Here is a 9157-nt window from a genome sequence, read left to right as displayed (position 1 = left end):
TTCTCTCGTGCCGGATGATGCTTCACAAAGCCACCTTTCAACCATGATGTTGGTGGGATCAATTACTTGCTTCTTCACCAATGCAGCATATATCCAATTTAATTCTTGGTCGGTGACCTTCGATTCTCTCATCCTCCCGAGAATTCTCTTGCTCAACCAAGAGTGGAATATTTGGAGGGTCACATTACTTATATTCTTCCTTTGGCGGTTGACATCTTTTGCTATTTTTGTCCAAAATTCATCAAGCTCTCCATCTTCAACTTGCACCATTTCATATGCATTATTTTTTAATCCGAGCAAGCTTCCTATTTCTCCATAGGTGATTACTTTCTCTTCATTCTTGAGCCTAAATTTTAGACATGGAACTTCTTCATCATCCACCACTTCCGTTGATTTTTCTAATGTCATGAACATCTCAAGAGCCACTTCTTCTTGCATATCAACCGTGACACCGTCGGAAAATAACTTCCAACCGATGTTCTCCAATAGCTCATAGATGTCATGATGAAATCCCAGCTTCACCAATGCTTCATCATCAAAATCATAATTTGCTCATAGTCTTCCCTTCATGAACTTGAGCCTTTCTTCTTCTTCCTTCGACAAGATAATAAACCCATATTCTGAATTCTTGGGCTTGTATGGCGGTGGTGCGGATGACCTTGTCGAACGCCGTGGAGGAGGTGGCATCCCTTCGGTGAATCTCATGGAGGAACTTCTCGTGTCTCTCATCCCACCAAGGAGCAGCATGTCGCTCCTCGGTGCGGGGTTGTCTTCCTCTATGCTCCGCGGAGACTCGGAGACCGAGTGCCTCCGCGAAGAACTTGCCGATGCGTCGGATGTTGATGAACGCGTCCTTCTCCTCCCAGCGATGAACTTCATGAGGCCACTCATGGTGACTCCTTGCTGCACACACTCAAAAACAAACACACCGGGGGTTTCTTGCCGGCGGGAGAACAATATATCGAAGAGTGGAACAAACTAGGAATTGTGGTGAATTTTCTGAGATTTTTGGAGTAGATTTTGGTGGACGAATTTTTCAAGGCTCTAACTGACGTTTCTGGGCGAAGAACTTGAAGAACATAAGCAAGGAAATGAGTGAGGAGTATACATGCCAAAGGGGAGCACCAGAGGGGTTAAATAGGGGCCAGGCCGGCCGGCCTAGGGCCTTGGGGCCGGCCGGCCTAGGGGATTTCTGGCTCCTCTCCACTTCAATTTTCTCTGGTGGCTTCCTGGTGCAATTATTCGCTTCTGTTCAGTACATCTTCCATGCTTTGCACCGTCCAAATCCCGTGAACCACTCCTTCTTTGCCTTTTGATGTCCACTTGCAACATTATTTCTCCACTTTGTGTCATTCACCTTGTCCCATGCTTCATCATGCATCACATGGTGCCATCTTTGCTGAAAATCACATGTCCTTCCATGCATGGCTGCTCCCTCCTTTGAATTATTTGCATGTGGTGGTAGGTAGAGAGCACAAATCTTTCCCGTGAACTCACTTTGATCAATGGATGTTAATGAAGCACATAAACCCTCTCCAAATCATGCTTAGATGTTTAATCCTCCTCTAACTTCGAAATTTCAGAATTGACTCAAAGCATGCAATGAGTTTAAATGAATAATTAGAGGGGAATTGAAACATCTTTACATTTGTAAGTCGAAAAAAATATTTCCTGATTACATTAATTTTGATTGCACCGGAACCGTTCACTTTCATGAATTGATAGCGAACAATCTCAAATTCAACCGTGGGTCTTGGGTTTAGGTTCTAATTTTTGCCAAAATGAGAGAGAGAATTTTGAAAAAGAGAATAATTAAGTTTAGGAAAATTCTAGTCCTATGGTAATGAAACTGAAAATTCTCTCTATGTTTGTACGAACCTACGCATCAAGAATTTAAGTAATATAAACATAGCGCGGCTCTACTCATGTGTTTTATCTCAACTTGGTCCGGCTGTCATGGACAGGACGGTCGCCAAAAATATGTATGGAATTTTGTATGTGGCTTTCTCAAGAAGAGGCAAATAAATCATAGGATGGCTCATGTCATTGGGTTAAAATAAGAGATAACATCGGAATGACTGAGCAAATAAAATCCAAATCGAGATGTTCGACCGAACGACCAATTGTTCAAAAGTGTATCATGTTCTTGCGTAGCAAAATTCTCGACTCACTTACCTAAACTTTTCGCAGGTTGTCCTCCCGGCAGCTTATTCTTGACTCGACGAACGGGTTGCCTCCCGCAAAGCGCTTCGTTTATAGTCTATAGCTAGACTTTTTTCTTCTTCACTTCGGACCAACGCTCGGTGATGGCGCTGCAGTCTTGGGTACCCACTTCCGCACAATCCTTGGTGCGGGTTTGTCTTCTACGTTAGTCATCTTTTTGGTCTTCACAGGCGGGCTTTTGGCTTTCTTCTTAACGGGTGCAACGATCTTCTTTGTCGCGATGGACGCGACGACTTCTATCTCCTTCTTTGCTTCCTTCTTGTTCGGCTCCTCTTCTTTCTTTGGCTTCTCCTCTGTGACATGGCGGTGAGGCGGAACATATTTGACATTGTTCATGTTGCATACCTCGAGGCGTGGACAAAACTTGAATTCGCTTGTGGTGCCATTGATGTCGAACTTTATCTCCCCCTTGCCAACGTCGATGTTCGCCCTTGCGGTCTTGAGGAAAGGCCTCCCAAGTATGAGAGGCGCCTTGCTCTCTTCTCCCATATCGAGAATCACAAAGTCAACGGGGACTAAGTGTTCTCCAATCTTCACGGGCACGTCTTCTGCGATTCCCAAAGGATAACGAACGGAATTGTCCGCTATCTCTAGGCATATGGCGGTGGGCTCCGGCTCCGGTAAGCGTAGCTTCTCGAACACATTCTTTGGCATGACGCTCACACTTGCACCGAGATCACAAAGTGCTCTTTCGAACATAAGAGATCCAATGGAACACAGGATGGTAGGACATCCGGGGTCCCTTTTTTTTCAGGAGCTTCATTAGCGATTCCCGCGCTACATTCCTCGGTTAGCTTGACAGTGCTTGGCGGTATCTCGCGCTTGTTTCCCATGATGTCTTTGAAGTAGCGAGAATACGTCGGAACTTGTAGAGCGTCCAAGAGCGGCATATTGATTTTCAACCTGCGTACCATGTCAACAAATTTGTTGAACTACTCATCTTCATGTTTACCTTTGCGGTATCGTGGCCTTGGCGGTAGAATCTTGGTGTCTATATCATCTAGCTCAAACTCCGGCTCTTCGGTGACTATCTCTGGCATAGGAGTAGGTGCCTTCTCCTTGATGATGGTCTCCACTTCAACTCTTGGCTTAGGCTTCCTTGCTCCCGCCGCCCGTTCGGGTTCTTCGGTCTCCTTTCCAGAGCGAGTTTGAATTGCCTTAGCCATCTCCGGACTTTGAGGTTGCCCGGGCAATTTTCCTTCGTTGCTAGATAGGCGTCCGGCGAGCTGGGCTACTTGTGTTTCTAGCATCTTCATCATGTTGAGTACTTGAAGGTTAGAGCTCCCGACCTCCGTCACCTTGCCATCAATGTTCTCCAAAATCTTGTCCATAGCCTTGAACTTGGTGACGGTGTCCTTGTTGATCTTGCCTTGCTCCTCCATGAACTTCTTCAATTGTATACGAAGAGACACCGAGTTTTGAATGGAAGAGCTTGCATTAAATTGGGGTCTACCTTGCCCGTAGCGGAAGTTGGTTGGCGGAATCCATTCTCCCTTCTTCATGTAGTCGAGCATCTTGGCTTCCTCCGGGCAATTCTTTTGGATATGGCCGTACTCTCCACATTCTTCACTTGTAGACCTTGCTTCAGCCGCCTTTAAATCGATAGCTTGGGCTTCTCTCTTTTCCACTTCCATCTTCTCCAACCTTCTCATGAGCGAGTCGATCTTCCCTTCTAGCATTTCTTCGCATTCCACTTGTAATACACTCTTCGCGGCGCCCACGGCTTGGAGTGGTTGTAGGCGCCCCGATGATGCCCATGCGTCATTGTCCGCCACCTTCTTGAATAGTTCGAAAACTTGAGTAGGCGTGAGCTCAATGATAGAACCTCCGGCCGATGTGTCAATGATCCCCCTTGATGCAGTAGTGAGGCCTTGATAGAACTTCTGGACCACGTCCTCCCTTGAGAACTTGTGATGAGGTACGGCGCGGATGTAGTCGTTGAAGCGCTCATAGGCTTCCGCAATAGTCTCCGTCGGGGCTTGTGCGAATGTTGCAATCTTGTTGCGCAGAATCTGGGTCTTGCCGGCGAGTAGAACTCCATCATGAACTCTTTCATCAAGGACTCCCAATTTTGCACCGTGTGCGGTGGTAGAGAATGAAACCATTGCAGCGCTCTCCCAAGTAGAGAGAACGGAAAGAGCCTCGCTCTTATTTGATCTTGAGTCATCCCTTGCATGTCGAAGGTGCGGCATAGTTGGAGGAAAGCTTGAAGATGTAGATTAGCGTCTTCTTTTCTAGTGAATGGCGAGCTTTACACCATCCTTATGATTGAAGTCTTGATCTCGAACGGAACTCCGATGTTGTCGAGATTTTGGATCGGCAAGTCCCGAACGTCCGGAGTGCATAGCTCTCCGATCGTACGCTCCGGCTCCGGTAGCGCCATCCCTTGGTGAAGTGGCGCCTCCTTTGGACTTGTTGGTGGAGTTGCTTGAGGTGAAGACGATGAACCATCGGCTTCAACTTTTGGATCTACTAGTTCTGGCTTCTTTGATCGTGCTTCTCGTCTCCTTTGCCTGTAAATTTTTTCTGGATCATCCACAAAATTTTCGGGTTTGTTGGAGAGGCTCCCGTCCATCTCCTGTTAGGGGTTAGTGAAAAACAAAAATATATACGAGATCTAAAAGATGAATGTACAAGATCTAAAACATAAAAGAAAAATAAAGCAAAAATAAAGAAAACTCTAAATTAGATTGATTTTCGTGGAATAGATCCATCTTTTTAGTTAGCAAAAAAAATAAGAGATCTAAAAAAAGTCAAAAAGAAAAATCAAGAAATATTTACGAATGCAAGTAAGATTGGATCTTAAATCGATGGTTCCCTGGCAACGGCGCCAGAAAAGCTTATTGACGCTCCTTAGCGCCCCCGATTTATATACCGCAAGCGCACGGTTTCGTGTAGCTTTTCCCTTAGAGTATTCCCCCAAGGTTTATCAATCCACGGAACCAAAGAGACAAGAAACAATCTACTAGCATGGAGATTCCTTTGTGTTGAGATGGTGAAAACGAATCTAATATACTAAAAACACGACAAACACCGAAGGTAGCAAGAGAAAGTTAGAGATAACCAATCTAGATCACCTAGATCATGCATATGTTGTAGTTCCAGCTAGATAAAGTGAAGTGAGATAGATGTGAATCTCAATGAAAAGCCTCTTTAACCCCAAAATCTCCAATCCGATCCCTCGATACCCCACCTACTAAGTGGCAACGGCCTGTCACGACGCCACCCCTTACAACAAGATACCCTGAAGCAAGTCGAACCCCCTTTAGTAGTTCCGTCATGAACCTCTAGCCACCATGACTACAAGATCATGCTAAGCGATCTATCTCGATAATAGATCTAGGATGAAGCAAACCCAAAGAAAAGAACGAAATCGAAAGAGGAGAACATGGTCGCTAAATATTCGGAAACACAAATAACTTCACCATGAATGATAGTTCATCACAAGATCACAACCGGGGCCCTACCTTGATCTTGATGATCCTAACTCCAGAACTCTGATGTGGTCTTCCTTGCAAGGTTCCCACATCGGCTAGGGCGAACCCTAGACAACTAGCACGACCCTCGGCTCTCCGAGATGTGTCCCTCTATCTTCTCTGCTCCTTGGCGTCGTCTCCCGAATTGATATCTGCGTGAACCTTGGGGAGGGGTCTTTAAATAGCCTCAGGGAACCCTCGGTCAAAGAGGAGGTCGAACCGACCTAAAAAAGGGCTGGGCCGGCCGGCCCAATGAGCCTAGGCCGGCCGGCCTAGCACTTTCCTTCGCCAGCTTGCGCTCAACTTTCTCCCCAAGTCTCCTAGAATCTTCTAGAGTTTATGTCTTTCACGATTGCACCCCTTTAGACGTCGTTATCTTCGAGATTTCTTCAAGGAGAAGGATAGGATGGAAAATCCTTCCTTAAATATCTCTTTGCTTTACTTAGCCCCGAAATATCTTGATCTTATCTTGTGGGCTTTGTCTTTTGGGCTTCATTGGAGGGTGGATGTGCATGAACGGGCCTCTAATCATCATGGCCTTCGATCCTTTGTTCGGGCTTTGGCCTTCGTCTTTCTTCGTGTCATCGCGTGATCGTGGGCCTCGCCATTTCATGCTCCAAAATTGGTCAAAAACCTACAAAAACGAAGTACCTCCAAAATATATGTGCAAACGTGATTTTGATATTAAATTCATGCCATTATCAAAGTTAAACAGGGGATAAAATGGATACTTAAGGAGCGCCAACAGTGTCCTCTCACTGGTCACATTTGGGTGACTGGAACCACTCTCATCTACATCTGCCATGTGCACATCACTAGTTGAATCATAGCAGCGCTTTGTTCTCCTCTCATACTGCTTAGGCATCCTGCTGATGTTCCTGAGCTCAAAAGATACTGATATAAGAACACAGGAACAGATTGCATTTGGATAGACCGGTCGCACCCAGAACAGAGACAATGGCTTCAATAGCAATCTATCATCAAGAAATGATCAAGAATAATTTCTATGAGACAAGGAACAATCCTAGGATAAGATGTGCTGAACACATTGCACAAAATCTTGACTTAAGGTTCCACTGGGCAGACCGGTCAGACCGGTCGGTGCGACCGGTCATACCGGTCTACCCAGTCCAACCCTAGATCGTGAATGTGTCCAAAATACCCAAAAAAAATTGAAAGATCTTCTAGGAACATGTTCTAGGATGTAGTAGGAGATGTTCTACCAGAGGGAGTTTGTATCTATGGCCTAGAAATGTAGATCGATGAGAAACAAGCCATAGGGTACCTTTTGAACGTGATTTCAAAGGAGAAATCGAGGGACAGGCTTGGGAGGTCGGTCAGGCCGCTGAGGGAACCCAAATCCCACAAAGGGATCTCCTTTTCCTTGGTTGAACCTTGAGATCACCAATGGAGATGCCTTGTGCGCGAGTGGGAGAGAGAGGAGGACGAAGGGGTGTCGGTGGAGTGGTGAATGGAAGAGAATCTTTACTGTTTTAACCGTGAAGGGGTAAAAGAGGTAACTGCCAGGCATGACCAGTCAGACCGGTCAGGCTGACTGGTCAGACCAGTCGGGCTGACTGGTCAGACCGGTCGGCCCCTGGTAGCTAAAAATTGTTCTCCAATGAATGTTTCTCTCAGAAGAATTGATGAGGAATTTTGAACTTTGAAAGTTGATAGATATAGGCCATTATTCCAAGGTTTCAAGTTGTTCTTGATACTTCCAAGAGAATAAGAGAGATATATTTTTATTTGCGGACTTGATGAAATTTCACCATTTGTGACTAGCCAACAATCAATCAAGGATAACAATAGTCACAAATAGATCTATTGGGTCACAAAAACCAAAAACAAAATTTATCCTATACACTCACACTTCCTATCGTGCTAGTTAAATTTTGAAACAAACTATCCTATGTCACACAAGGCATTAAAATGCACACACTAGTAAGATGAAGTGGCCTAGATGCACAAAGGTAAAAAATTGAGTTTACAGAACATACCTTTGCCATTTAGATAAGCATTGTACAATATTTATAGTTAAATCCATCTTCCACTTTTCATTTTGGTCACAAGATAGCATACTCCTTCTTGAGAGTTGTTCTATCTCTCTTTCATGAGACAACAAATTCACTAGAAAAAAGTATTAGTCCCAAGAGTGACACAAATTTGAGAATAAGCTCCCTCTTAAACAGTACTTAAGACTTTGAATATCTTGATTGCAAAGCACTTGGTTCAATTAGGAACATGGCAAGCTTACTCACAAATTTGGTCAAGCACACAAATAATATTCAATAATTGAAATTGTGCTTAAGTTGCTTACTGTCACTTTGAATGTACCCAAACTTGTGCCAATGGTGAGAACTCACTTTAATAATTCTTTTAGAGGGCATTTTCCTCATGACTAGAACACCACTGTACTGCTCTAGGCCAGACCGGTCAGACCGGTCTATCTGTCAGACCGGTCAGACCGGTCTGTCCAAAGTAGCCCGGATCATCCGGTGTGGGGCCAGATCATCCGGCATGTTCCAGAGACAAACCGGCAGATGGTCCAGATCATCTGACCTAGGGTCAGATCATCCGACCCTGTACAGTAATGGCTTCAAAATGGTGTTGTTTCAAATGTTTTGTCTTGATGGATCTCATGATACAATCTATATTTCCTGCATATCCAAGACAACTTCTCTACTAGAGAGACATTAAAAGCATCATATGGCACATAGGGATTTAATGACATGAAAATGAACCTAATTCACTTTCAAATGTGTCACAACAAGAGTAGTGATACACTTTTGTTCACGAACAACTGAAAGTGACTCAAGTGTGACAGTTAGCACGAGATACCGAGATGCCATCGGAGTAGAGATATGCAAATTAGCTTCACACTTAGTTGTATCTTGAGTTATGTCATTTCTTGCCACAAATCAAGTCTCCAATGCATCTCCATTGTCCTACAAGCTCAGCAAGTACCTTTTGGTACCCAAACCTTGTTGGGTCCGCTCAAGTTAGCCACAAGATGCTTAGGAACCCAAATGGCCCCTATGCTAGTTCGAGGAGATTCTATCACTCTAATAGCACAAGTACCTGCTTGGTCATTCCTAAGCTTAGTGAAATCATAATGGACAAGGTTTGAGTTGGGTGATTTACCTTTGGGACAATCTTTACCCAAATGTCTCTTTTCTCTACATGTGTAGCAAGTGCGATGTTTTGCTTTACTTGACTCAGAATTACCTTTGATATTCTGCACTTGCTTCATTTGTGGCCTCACCCATGAGTTTGACTCTTGATTGCGCTTGTAGGAATGAGGCTGGGCATTCTGAGCACCAACTGGTCTGACCGGTCTAGGGTGACCGGTCTGACCGGTCGGGTCAGACCGGCCCTCACTTTGCTGAACAGGGCATGCTGCAATTAGGTGACCCTTTTCTTTGCATCTAAAGCACACCCTAGTTCTTGCACATTGC

The sequence above is a fragment of the Panicum virgatum genome, chromosome 6N (genome assembly GCF_016808335.1).
Source record: "Panicum virgatum strain AP13 chromosome 6N, P.virgatum_v5, whole genome shotgun sequence".
In the NCBI taxonomy this organism is placed as follows: Eukaryota; Viridiplantae; Streptophyta; class Magnoliopsida; order Poales; family Poaceae; genus Panicum; species Panicum virgatum.
This window is presented reverse-complemented; position numbering follows the sequence as displayed.